Below are 13,359 nucleotides of genomic sequence, written 5' to 3'. Positions count from 1 at the left end.
CCTTTTTCGTCATCTAATCCCTTAAGTCCGAAAAAAGTATAAAACAATATAGAAGGGATGAATTTTCGATAGTTTTAACGAGCCGAACAAAACAAGCACTTGATCTTTTTGTGCAATAATCCCTCAGGTCCAAAAAGATTAAAATCTAGAGGAGGGATAGCTCTTTCGGTCACTTTAACGAGCTGGAAGGCCAAAACTCGGCAATCTTTTCATATTTTACGAGTCAGATGAAAAGAGCTTAAAGAAGACTCGTCTTTTGAGGAACGAGTGATAAAAATGGGTAGCAGCTGATTCCAGGTAAGGGTTGGAATTTTCCAAGCACGGCAGTGTCACAAGGATGGCTAGTGAAATCACTCTTCGCAGCTATTCCTCAAAATGGGTAAAAAATCATATGGAGGTGAATGAACGGCAAAATGAAAAGTGGAGGTGACGGTGCAAACACGAGCAAGGCATTAATGGCTGATAATGTTACATTCACGGTGGTTATTTACCGGATGATAGTTCATTTTTTAACGAGCTTAAACGCGGGTTGAAACACTTGCTCAATCTTATGTTTATTTTTTAACGAGCATGAACTATGTGCTAAAACTGCTCGATCTTATGTTTATTTTTTAACGAGCATGAACTATGCGCTAAAATTGCTCGATTATCCAGTCATATGATAAGAATTTCTCATGTAAGATCCCATTTTTTATGGAGCTTGCGCCTTACAAAGCTATGCCCCGCATCCTTTCATTATGCAAGTTCGGAAACGACTAATCCTATGAGTTTAAAGGGTTAGACCTACAGGTTTAAAGGGAGGACCTAAAAATTTAAAAAATAAATAGCTGCCCCTTTCTTGCACTCCAAAAGGGTTGCATGCCCCCAGGTATAAAACAGAGTTTCAAGGTTACCCCTACTTTAGTCTAATAAAACATTTGTTTCAGCGAGAGAGGCCTACCTCTTACAGGTCACCCAAAGATTGTTCTATTAATCTTTCAAACAAAACACTTCTTTGGAAATGTCTACCAAGATAGACAAAGGTGATTGACTCAGTTCTATCAACTCACATAACTTTGACAAGATAATCTTATTCTAGAACAACCCTTCTTCCAATCACGGACGGGGTATGGACTAGTCATATTCTCTCGCGGAAACCTACCCTATACCCAAAGTTTTCCTGCCGAAGTAGACCAGGACGCATGCCCCCTGGGTTCCAGTCATATCCTTCCGAATTACTCATGCTCATCGGGAGGACGGACTGTGGGTTGAGAAATTTCTTGCGTGAAGAGACCATTTAGGGACGATATATGACTATTTGCGATGCGTGATCCGGGAAATGAAAGCTGGTCCACGAGCTTGACCACTCTTCCTTCGTGCGGAAAACACATTACTCTAAAGAGTGAGGAGACGATGGCTCCCATGCAATATATATAGTCTCGTCCAAGGAGTAGGTTATAATCCAAGGGTCCTTGAACGACCATCACGTTCATTTGAATGGTCTTCCCTTTCAATGTGATAGGCACATTGGGGAGGATCCCTAAAGGTCGACTCGTTCCTTTATCAAAGCCTGTCAGATTTCTCATTTCAGGCAAAAGCGCTGGCGAACCAAGCGCTTTCCAAGCAGTAGAGGAAAGGATACTCACAGATGCCCCCTCATCAATGATGGTGCCAGCCATGACCATTATGTATATTTGGACGATAATTCTGAATGGTATGCTTGCTGGCAAACGGGGTCTGCCTAGTTGGTTCCAGTCGAAGGAGACAACTAGGTTGCTTGGTGGTGGGATCGAGTAGACGGCCGGGTATCGCTCTGACGAACTTCCTTCCTGCAATAAAGGAATGGGGGGATTGCCCCCTTGCTCGTTGGAGTCTGTGTTGATGAAGAGAATTTGGATGGTGTCATCTTTATCCTCTTCAGTGGCTGTATCATTCGAAGACAAAACCTCTGAAGGCAAGACCGGGTCAACTGTCGCCTCGACCTTTTGACTTTCATCGGGTATCGATTCAGCTGGTTCATCTTCAATGACCGGCACTTCAGCTGACCAGTTGAGCGGGCCAGCTGGATTTTCAACTAACGAAGGACTCGACAAGAGTTTTTTATATCCAGGAGGAAGTCGTAACGGTGAAACCAGACGATCATACAAAACTCTTTTTGCTTCGTCTAAGAAGGGACAACGGTGGATAGCATGATTGCCTTCGCACAGTCTACAGGGAGATCTAGCTCTCCCTTGTTGTCCAAGGACTTCACTTTCGCTAGTTGACGGTGTGCATTCAACCTGGCTATCAGAGGTTGATGCCACCAGATTGTGCAAATGGGGAGACCAGTCCCTTAGTATCCGAAGGATGCAGGGACAATCTCTGTGGAAATGGTCTCCCTTGCATATGACACATGGCGATTTAGGCCTAGTCAGTGCTGTGTGTGGATTTTTGTCAGACGACACTTGTTTGCCCCCAGTCGCTTTTGGCTCCTTCTTCTTCTTCTCTTTCTTCTTCTTTTCCTTATTCTCCTTAGGAACTTGGTTTTTTGTTTTACCAGTTTCGTCAAGCGAAGAGGAAGGAGGAGAGGAAGAATTAGAGGAAGTAGAAGGCTGGTGGGTAACTCTGGACTGGTCTAACTGTTGATTCGACTGTTCAGGAATAGTGGTGTTCTGCACGACATTGGTTGAGAAGAGCCAGACCGACAAGCCAATTGTCAGTCCTGGAAGTGACAATGTGGCCATATGGGGTGCACCAACATCTCCCCAAGAGGAGAAGGGACTAGGATTTCCACCAACGGGAATTCCTTGGTTGGTAGGCTCCATTTTCTCAACCTAAAGATCAACGCAGGAAAAAGGGAATGAATATTCTGTTTAAAATAAATTTTAACGACGCTTGGACACAACTTTCTTTTTCAATTTTAAAGAGTCGAGAAAAAGCAAAAGATGACTCTAGTCTCCTTCGATGTTTTAACGAGACCGAAGTGACAAATGCTCGGATGGACTTTTTCCGTTATAGAGTCTGAAAAAGGCCAAAAGGAACTGCTCTAGAGTTCTAGGTAGAGGGTGTTCCAAACTTTTCGCAAAACCGCAGAATACTTTTTAAGGTACGGGCGGTCAATCTTCCCGAATGCTGTGTTCAGTGCATTGCGATTAGTAGGGCGACCGGCACGGCTTCCTAAGGATAAAGGTTTTATGCCTATAGGGGTCTCCCAATATATGCTCGATGGTACGTGGGAGCACAATCCATACTGGCGCTTATCGTCTCTCAGGAGGAATCACCCAACCATCAGCGAGATCGACAGTCACCAGGTTTTACGACGTCGGAACACGTCTCTAGCCTAGACCTCTATGTTGTGCGTTAAGTCACAAAGCGTTGTTAAGTTCATTCAATTTATTTGAGGTTGATCTTTCTTAAAAGTTTGCCTTTTTGGATCACCATGAGATGTATGATACAATTCCTAAATGCAGTCTAAAGATGATAAGCAATCTTTTATATCTTTTCAACAATGAAAATCCTAGCTACAAGGGGAAAAGAAAGACACAATCTTTTCTCAAAGAGCATAGAGCACACTGTAATGCACTTTTCCCTAAATCAACATACAAACTGTCAAAATGCAAATGCACATATGCATGTATTTGTTTTCACTTTCTTAATATTGATGCCTAAAAAGAAAGTTGTTGTACAAATTTGAATTCGATTTCAAGTGAAAAACATAAACAAGCTCCTTTTTCGAAATCAAAAAGATGATTACGACACTTTATGATTTACTTGTTTCGACACTAGAAATGCATAAATTCAAACCAATCGACAAAAGTAAAAGCTTAATCAACTGTGAACAGCAAACAAACTCACTCCTAAGATCAAAACGACACTTACGACAGGTCTAGATCTAAGGGCGACAATATGACTAGTTTACTTTTGTAATGGGAAACTGCAAATGATGTAACAAATACACAAAGAACAAGCACGGTTTCTTTATAAAACTGATGCAGAATTGAGGCAAGGAAAAGGGGTTTCAGATAGGTACACTGACTGATAACAGGCTGCAAAAAACAGAGATAAAACTGAGCAAAAGGAAGCAGGGAACCACAACTGCACAAGGCAAAGGCTGATCAGCGCACCCTCAGCACAGAGAAACTGAACTTCAGCGCAGGTATCCTTCACGGGACCTGCGTTGAAATGCAGAACCTCTTCACAGAGTCTACGCTGAAGCAGAAATGAGAATTGTTTCTGGGTTCTGGGTCACGGTTTGCAGTTTAATCTACAGTTTTTGGCCGAATAAAAGCTATCAATTAGGTACAATTAGAGGGATGATTTAAAGGAGGACTAAGATCTATCACAAAGGGCTATTAGAGCACTTGTGGATCAGCTGTTCAGATCATAAGAACAAGCCCAGTGAGTGGACTAGAGTGGCAGATCTCTACTTTGCATTTGAAAATGGAAAATTCATTTCGATTCGGCACTCCTGAGTTTATGAGAAGAACAACAATAGAAACACAAATAAACTAACAAGATACGTTCCCCAGTGGAGTCGCCAATTTGATGTTGGGAAAAGTATCCATTCGGAATGCCCCTATCCCACTCTAAGGTGTGATAGTGCCTTAGCAACAAACAAGGTAAACTAATTGAGTATTCTTCTTTATGAAATGTAAATGAGGAGGAAGGATGTAACTAACCTGTGTCTTCCGCTAGTTTGTTGATCCAAATCACTCCTCTCTTCAGTAGCTCCTAGCTCCTTGCTCCTTCATCGGCCTAGCTTCACCGAATTCCTGCAAGATCACAAGAGAGAGACTACACGAAGATATAGATATACATTCATAAAAAGCTCAAGATCAGATTAAGCTAAACATGTAAGCATAACAAAACATCATTGGTACACAGCATGTAGGAGAAACTCAAATAGTTTATTGATAGAATAAGAAAGTACAAGAGGAGATACAACCAAGTGAGTTCCGATCCAGCATCTACCTCCCAGCAAAAGAATCCCTTCCTCTCCTCCAACAGAGCATAAATCACCCAATGTACTAATCTCAATCTCAAACCAACAGCAATTCTCTGCAAAGTACAAAATTCCAGCCTCCTGAACCTCTGGGTGAGAGATCCATATATAGATGTAAGCAGAGAGGATGAGTCAGATTATGTTTTGACTTGTGGCTTCTCTCTGTCAGTTCTTGATTCCACTTGGAGGTTGAGAGCCTCTTACTCATCACTAGTCGAATTCATTGAGGCAAGTGTCATTGGAAACGATTCTGGAAGCTTCCAGGGTCTTTCCACCTCGTTGAATGAGTTTGACATTTGTCATTTCCCACTCAGCGCACCCTGGTAGTGCTTTTAGGTGCATTGCAATGCACCCAGCTAGTGTACTGGGTTGCACTGCAACGCAGGTAGCTAGAAGAGCTTCTGAATTGATCCTGAATTGACTGTTTTTGAGTTGTTTTTGGTGGAGAACTTCTGGGAGAAGCTGTCATTGGTTGACCTTGTTCCTTTAGGGGTAGGAACAACTCTTTTAGGGACTTTGGATCCCTTGGATTATGGACATTTCATGCTCAATGCTGTAAGGCACAAAAAAGTCTATAACACATAGCTTGAATTCACATCTTCTTTACTTGATGATGAGTCACTCATATGCTGTTGTCGTCATATGCATAACGATCATATATTAGAGTTATGATGCAGGATTCCTATTGTTCTTGGCACATATATGGATGAGGATTGTTGGTTGGATACATGGATGATTATTCAAAGTTGCATTGTTGGAGACATGATGATGATGAGTTCTTACCTATGTGATGATAGGTTGTTTCGTACATATGTTGATTGATGCAGATATTCCCAATTGATGATACTTGGTTCATGCAGATCTGGATGGCTATGGTGTTTCTCACATATGATAGAATGTGAATGATTATGTTCAAAAGGATGAGTTGATACAAACATACCTTGATGATTCATGCACTAATACAAGTTGTTGGACTAGTTGTTGTTGACAAATGCTATGGAGTACATCATACAGTGTCGTTGCTGATGTTTATCATGATCTTATTTAGGTGTTTGGTCTCTGTTATAAATGTCATGTACATCATTCGATGTAAGGGTCATATCAAGACTCATGATGTAAATAGTGTGTCTCTATCTATTGTAGTCATTTGATGAGATCTCTTCAGGTCATGTAACGGCCTATGTTGGTGTCCCCACTATGCTCGGGATGAATGAAGTTATTCTCTTATGTTATCATATGTAAACTTTTGGTATATCACCATTGAGATGTGAGATAGATGTATGTATGAGTCTTTGGTGATAGGAAGGTCATTCTCTTATGTTATCATATGTAAACTTTTGGTATATCACCATTGTGATGGGAGATAGATGTATGTATGAGTCTTTGGTGATAGGAAGGTCATTTATGATGTATAGAGTCATGTTATTCTTGTAGAACATCATTTTGCAAAGCTTGCTTACAGTAAGGGGGAGCATGAACAAGCATATTTCAGCAGAGCAGAGATTTCAGCATGTTCTCAGAAAGAGCATGGACAGATTGGTGCACCATGGCATATACAAAGGGGGAGCTCATTCAGAGATTTCAGCAGGTACTCAGGGGGAGTATGGACAGCAAAGGAAGAGAATATCTTGGTCCGCCCTTTACCCTTGATGTCAAATGGGGAGAGTGATTTGGTACTGTTGCCATCAAGTCCAAAGGGGGAGATTGTTGACATTATGATGCATGTGTTGTACTTGATGACAACCAACTCGGAAAAGATCAACTCACTTATATATATCTAGATGAATCTACAAAAGAGATATCACATGTGACAGAGTGCATGGGATGTCGGACAACTCAAAGGAATCAGATGACAGTTCTCAGGTTAGCTTTGCCATCAAGTCCAAAGGGGGAGATTGTTGGCATTATGAGACAAGTGTTGTCCTTGATGGAAAATCACACAGATGATAAATTATAGTGCAGCAAAGTTATTTTCAAGTTCACGCACTTTCATGCAGAGAAAAGTTTCTTTCATATGGTGAAAATTTCATGCACTTTCATGCAGAGAAAAGTTTCTTTCATGTAGAGAAACGTTCATGCACTTTCATGCAGAGAAAAGTTTCTTTCATGTAGAGAAAAGTTCACACACTTTCATGCAGAGAAAAGTTTCTTTCATGTAGAGAAAAGATCACGCACTTTCATGATTGGTTCATGGTATTAGTCCGACAGTTTTTGATCCTATGTTTTTGGTCCGTGGTATTGCATCCAAAAGTGTTGATCATTCCCATGCTTAGCTTTATAAATTCATTTTCATGTACATAAGACAGACAACCGTCTGTGTGGCAGACTGATGATTCTGGTAGAGTCACCATCCTTTGGTTTGGATGATCATTTGTGCAAAAATAATGTACATTTGATGTTTTTATTTTCCTGAATATATCGCAGCCCAGATGGATGAAACTAGATCCGGTGTCTTCAAAATCATCCAATATTCACTCAGAGTACAAGTCCATCCATGTGAAATATGCTCTGGAGTCAAACATGGAAAGACATCACCTGATTTCTAGCCAATGATGTAAGTTGTTAATAGGCGCGAGAGGAATCGCCGATAAGTATGATGACCCCCAAGGTACTACAGTACAATTCACGTGGTGTGAAAAGAGACTTCGCATTGAACACCATGCAAAATCTTTCGGTCGAAGGCCATTGATGTAAACCTGTTGCCAAATGTGAGAAACTTTCCATTGAGGCATGCAAGATTCAAAGTACTGAAAGGGTTTTTCCTAAGTCGACTTCTTGGATAATGAGTTGTTGTCAACAAGAGGCGACCCGTCATAGGAGGGCCTTAATGAATCCCACATCTACGACATGGAACAGAGTAAATGATTTTGGAGGTGAAAACGATCTGATGATACAGGGTTCAGGGTGGCGGTCATGAAAGAATGGAGCGTGAATGTATTGCAGGGGATGAGACATAGGTGAATTTTCTGAGCAACTTCTCTTGAACATACCAGTGACATTGACATGGATTGGTAGCGTTAACCCCAAATATGGATGGTGCAGTGGACCAATGGTGATATGACCAGTGAACGGAACAACCCAACCTGACTCAGATGCGGAGTGAATGTGTCATGTTCAAGGGCGACTTGCTACCAATAAAGTTTCTTCAAGTTTTCTTCCCAATTTTTCCCTAGTCATTGCTGACCAGTACCTCTTTATTTTTGTCAAGCTTGAGGTGGATAACATATGCTTGTTCTATAATTTTCCCTTCGGGAAAACCCGTCTCTATGTTTTAACCAGCCTAGCGACAGTGAAACTCGTTCTTGTCTGAACGGACAAGTTTGTCGCTATTTGGTTTTAACGAGTTTAACGACAAAGATAACTTGGTCCTTTTCAATTTTAGAGAGTTTGAAAGGGACGTAAAGGAAACTCCAATAATCCTTTTTCATGATATAATCCCTTAAGACCGAAAAAGTATAAAATAACACAAAATGGATGAATTTACGGTAATTTTAACGAGCCGAACAAAACAAGCGCTCAATCTTTTTGTGTAATAATCCCTCAGGTCAAAAAAGATTAAAATCTACAGGAGGGATAGCACTTCCGGTAGCTTTAATGAGCAGGAGAGGCCAATTTCTCGGCAATCCTTTCATATTTTATGAGTCAGGTGAAAAGAGCTTAAAGGGGACTCGTCTTTTGAGGAATGAGTGATAATTTTAGGTAGCAGCTGATTCCAGGTAAGGTTTGGAATTTTCGAATCGCGGAAGTGTCACAAGGATGGCTAACAGGATCATTCTTCGCAGTTGTTCCTCAAAAAAGGGGTAAAAAATCAAATGGAGGTGAATGATCGGCTAAAACAGAGTGGAGGTGATGATGAGAACATAACCAGGGCTCAAAAGCTTATGATAATGCATTCACAATGGTTATTTATCGGGGATTGGTCCATTTTTTAATGAGCATAAACTCTGGGGGAACCATTTTGTCATTGCTAAGGTTTAATTTTTAATGAGCTTGAACTTCGCATAAAAACTGCTCGTGATAATGGTCATTGATTATTTGATTTCACTGCTAACCACTTCGTTCCTTCAAAGGTTGTATTGCCTGTTCAATTGCTTCATCAAACTGATTAGAAATGAACAATATATGTTTGAAAAATGAGTTAAAACACGAATATTTTACTCGAATTACGTGAAAAGTAACTTAAAAGTGGTTTTTAGCCCTCATTTTACCATTTCATTTGAACATTGGTTTGTTGGAGCTCTGGAGGTGCTTTTTCACGTTGATTTTCACCAGCTAATTCCAAGAGATTCTATGGACGATTCTTGGCACCGTCTGGACTAGGTAGGAGCTAAACCTGAGCTCTTCAGCTGCATTCCTTCCTTTATGAATTCTGAGCATTTTTCCTTGTTTTTCTGATCCCTTGGGATTTGAAAAGTTCTCCCTGGCTCCATCACACCCTTTCTATATCGAAAGGTGTGTTGCATATTGACTTGGCCATTAGCGAGTCAGTATGCATCTCACATAGTACACTGCTGGGGTGCGATGGGTGCCATTGTCTGTTTTTTGCCAAATCAAGACCCTGACTCTTCTCTTGCTTGTTTTGCAGAGATTCATCGAAGAAAAATGGTTGTTACATGGCGAGAATGTGAGCATGAAGAAGAGCACATGCTTGCATTACATGATCCGGTTACGGTAACTGCACTGCGGAACTGTGGCATGTTCAAGTTTTTCTGCATCTCTAGCATGAGGCAACAAATCAACTTGTCCCAATATCTTCTCAATGCATGGGATCCTACCGACCAGGTGTTTCAGATCAGAGGCAAATCTATCCCCTTGGCTGTCGTGGACATCTTTTTTGACTTCTTTATTGAGCCGTGGTGCCCCTCTTTCATTATCAGGTTCCACCCGTGGGGGCAAATACGCGAGAGATTATATTTTTCGATATTGCAGAGAGGGATCTCAGCCGAGTAGGGACAGCAAGATCAACATCTGAGATGTAACTGACCGGTCCTTGAGGACCATTCTGTTCACTTTTGCTAGACTGGCTGGTAGTGCGGCTCTTCACGTGGCTAACAAGTCCTATATGCAGTACGCCTTTGAATGTCTTGAACCAAAGGTGTTCAACTGGTGTGACACAGTACTCCCTGTGATGAAAGAAAAACTGACCATGGTAAAAAGTGGAAAATCGAAGAACTTCGGCTATGGTTCTATTTTGACCGCCTTCGCCTTGGAAAAGGTCCCACTGATGTAGCCGTAGTACATTTCACTTCGCTTACCTCCATCGACTGAGCCACGGATGCAGAGATGGGTCGACCTTATGGCCCGACATGCTGGTCAGTCCCAGGTTTCCTTTTCTGCTACCTTCTTCAAGTGGTTCAATTGTTAGGAGATGGTTTTTTCCGAGTATTCATATGCTAGTATGGATTTCCGTGGTGACCCGGATTTGGTGTTGCCGGCTTGTGAGCAGTGGGGTGCTATCGGTAAATTCTCTGACCATATCTCTATTTATCGTTTCTTTTTATAATTTTCTTGTGATTTCTTCTATCAGTACTAATCAAAACTCATGTGCTCATGCAAATATTGGACCATTTTGCCCAGCAGTAGGTCTGAGAGCACTAGCTGCCATTCCAGCAGGAGAGGCTGTGGGGAGGGCTATCCTTCGTGACCTTGATGTGGCTGAGACTCTTTCAGCATTGCAGTATTAGGTCGAGGGTCTCACTCTCGGTATTCCAGACGTGAGGATTGACGAGCTGTCTCTGAGGTTGCAGCGACATACTTCTGGCATGCCGAGTTGATGGACTAGGCTTTTACGCATGATTGCACAGGCACTTACTTGTTATCAACAACATCATTAGATAAGGGTGCCCCCTAGCATTTTGAGTTTTTGGTCATTTGACCGATTTTATCTTGGTTACAGAACATTATATATAAACCATAAATAGTTATATATATATATATATCTATATATCTATATATATATATATATATATATATATATATATATATATATATATATATATATATATATATATATATATTATTTTCGGAGCTTTATTTTGGTTGAGTTACATGATCTTGATGCAAATATTGATGAAATGCTTCTTTCATAATTGTTGCAAGTGTATATCTAACACATAATTTGCCAATGAGTCTATTAATGTGTTTAATTTTCTGGAAATATGTTGATATTGAATAGAATCAAACTGCCTTTCCAAAATCCTGACCCTTAGGAACATGCGATATATAGCTGGATTCCGTACGGAGTAGATACCAGTGAGCTGTAGGATGACGAGTTATGAGTCTAGCCTGACAATAAATCGGCGTATGCAACGCGTAATGACATCAGAGAGGAACTCTATCAACGTGTTGTATTCAGCAATATTGTTTGTTGACCAACCAATGCATACCCCTCTAAAACTCACTAATTCGTCTCTTGGATCGATGATGGCCCTGGCCGTAGAAGATAGTTTCCACGAACTATGACTCGTTCCTTTGGCATATCTGAAAAATGATTCCAATAGGTCTGACATCTACAACAAATGTGAAAGCGGATCACTTAACCAAAACAATTACCCTTAGCAAAAACAAAAATGTAACAAAAGCATAGGGGTTACTATCTTGAGTAAAGCATAGTAACGCTTAAGGTACAACTCTTTTCGGGGTTGCGCCAGTGAAATCCCATCATAATCCACTAACTCGAATGCTCCTTTTGCTAGTACGTGCTTAACAATATAGGGGCCCATCAATAAAGACTTGAACTTACCTGCTCCTAATTTATCGCATTCCTCGTCGTAAAGTAAGACTAGGTCACCTTCTGAGAAGACCCGGGGTCTAACATTCTTGTCCAACTACGCCTTAACTTGTTTCTTATGGGCTTCGTTAGCCAAAGCGACATCACAGTGGGTTTCATCCAATTATATTAGTTCCAAGAAACGAGCCTCCTCTTCTGAAGTTCTGGGGAGAAGGTCGACCGCGAGTTTGAGGGACGAGATTTCACACTGAACTGGTAAGATTTCTTCCAGGACATACACCAGTTGAAAGGGTGTAAACCTGGTTGCATTCCTCACTGATGTCTGGTATGCCCACAAGGTTGAGTACAGGATCTGGTGCCAATTCCTTTTGTGGACTCCAATCATCCTTTGCAGCATCCGCTTCAGGACCTTGTTGATTGCCTCAACTTGTCTATTGGCCTGCGGATAATATGGACTAGAGCTATCATGGGACAGCCCTAATTTGGCAGCTAATTCAACCGTCATGTGATTGCGAAAATGCGATCCATGATCTGGGACTATGGCCTGTGGAACGCCAAATCTGGAGACTGCATGATTGAAAAAGAAGAGGCATCTATTTTTCCGTTGTTGTTTAATGTAGGCATCGTCTCTGCCCATTTGGTAAAATAGTCTACTGCGACTATGATATACCCATGCCCCCAGCTAAGGTGGGGTTACAGGTCATGAAATCTATGCCCCATTTGGAAAATGGCCGAACAACAACTACTGGTTGCAGAGGTGCGGGTGGTATTCTGGTTTTTCGATCAAAGATTTGACATGCATGGCAACTTCTGACTGCGGTTATGAAATCTCTGAACATTGTAGGCCAGAAGTATCCTACTCATAAAATCTTTTGCACCGTAGCATAACCAGATTGACGCCCCCCACACACGCCTGAATGGCAATCATTCAGGACTTTTTTAGCCTCCTCGTGGGTGAGACACCTCCTAAGAACTGTATCGTCACCACGACGGTAAAGTGTATCACCGATGATCATGTAGTCTTTTACTTGGTATCGAATGCGTCGTTGTTCCGAGCAAGAGGTATTAGACCTATATGTCTGGGTTTGGAGATAGATTATTATGTCTCCATACCACGAATTTCTTCAAAATATCAGAAACAAAGATTCATCGACGATCGCTTCTTCTGATGTTACATCATTGGACGACGATGGGAGATCCCATAGTAACTCCGCGAAAACCAAGGATTTCTTCAATTTGGATTTTATAAATTCCAGATCAAACTCTTGTAGAATTGCTATCAATTTTGAATATTTTCGCCCCAGCAACCGTTGCGACAATATATAAGTCACGGGGTTGCAATCTAACAAAATGGTAGTTTTTCGAAAGAGGACATAGTGTCAAAACCTTTGTATGGCTTGAACAACTACGAGAGCCAGATTTTCAACGTAGGAGTACTTTCTTTCTGTATCATTTAATTTTCTACTCAAATAATATATAGGATGTTCAATTCCATTGTCTTCTTGAACTAAAACCATTGCAATGGTCGTATCTGCTACAACCAGATCGAGGTTAAAGTCTTTTTGATAATCAGGAGCGTACATTAATGATGCTTTTATTAGAGATTGCTTTAAAGCATCAAAGGAAGCTTGCGCGATGTAATCCTAGATGAAGGGTACTTCTTTTTTCA

Source organism: Pinus tabuliformis, chromosome 7 (genome assembly GCF_031772625.1).
Source record: "Pinus tabuliformis cultivar Carrire ecotype Pingquan chromosome 7, CPIR1, whole genome shotgun sequence".
NCBI lineage: Eukaryota > Viridiplantae > Streptophyta > Pinopsida > Pinales > Pinaceae > Pinus > Pinus tabuliformis.
The sequence above is the reverse complement of the archived record's forward strand: the minus strand, read 5'-3'. Positions refer to the sequence as shown.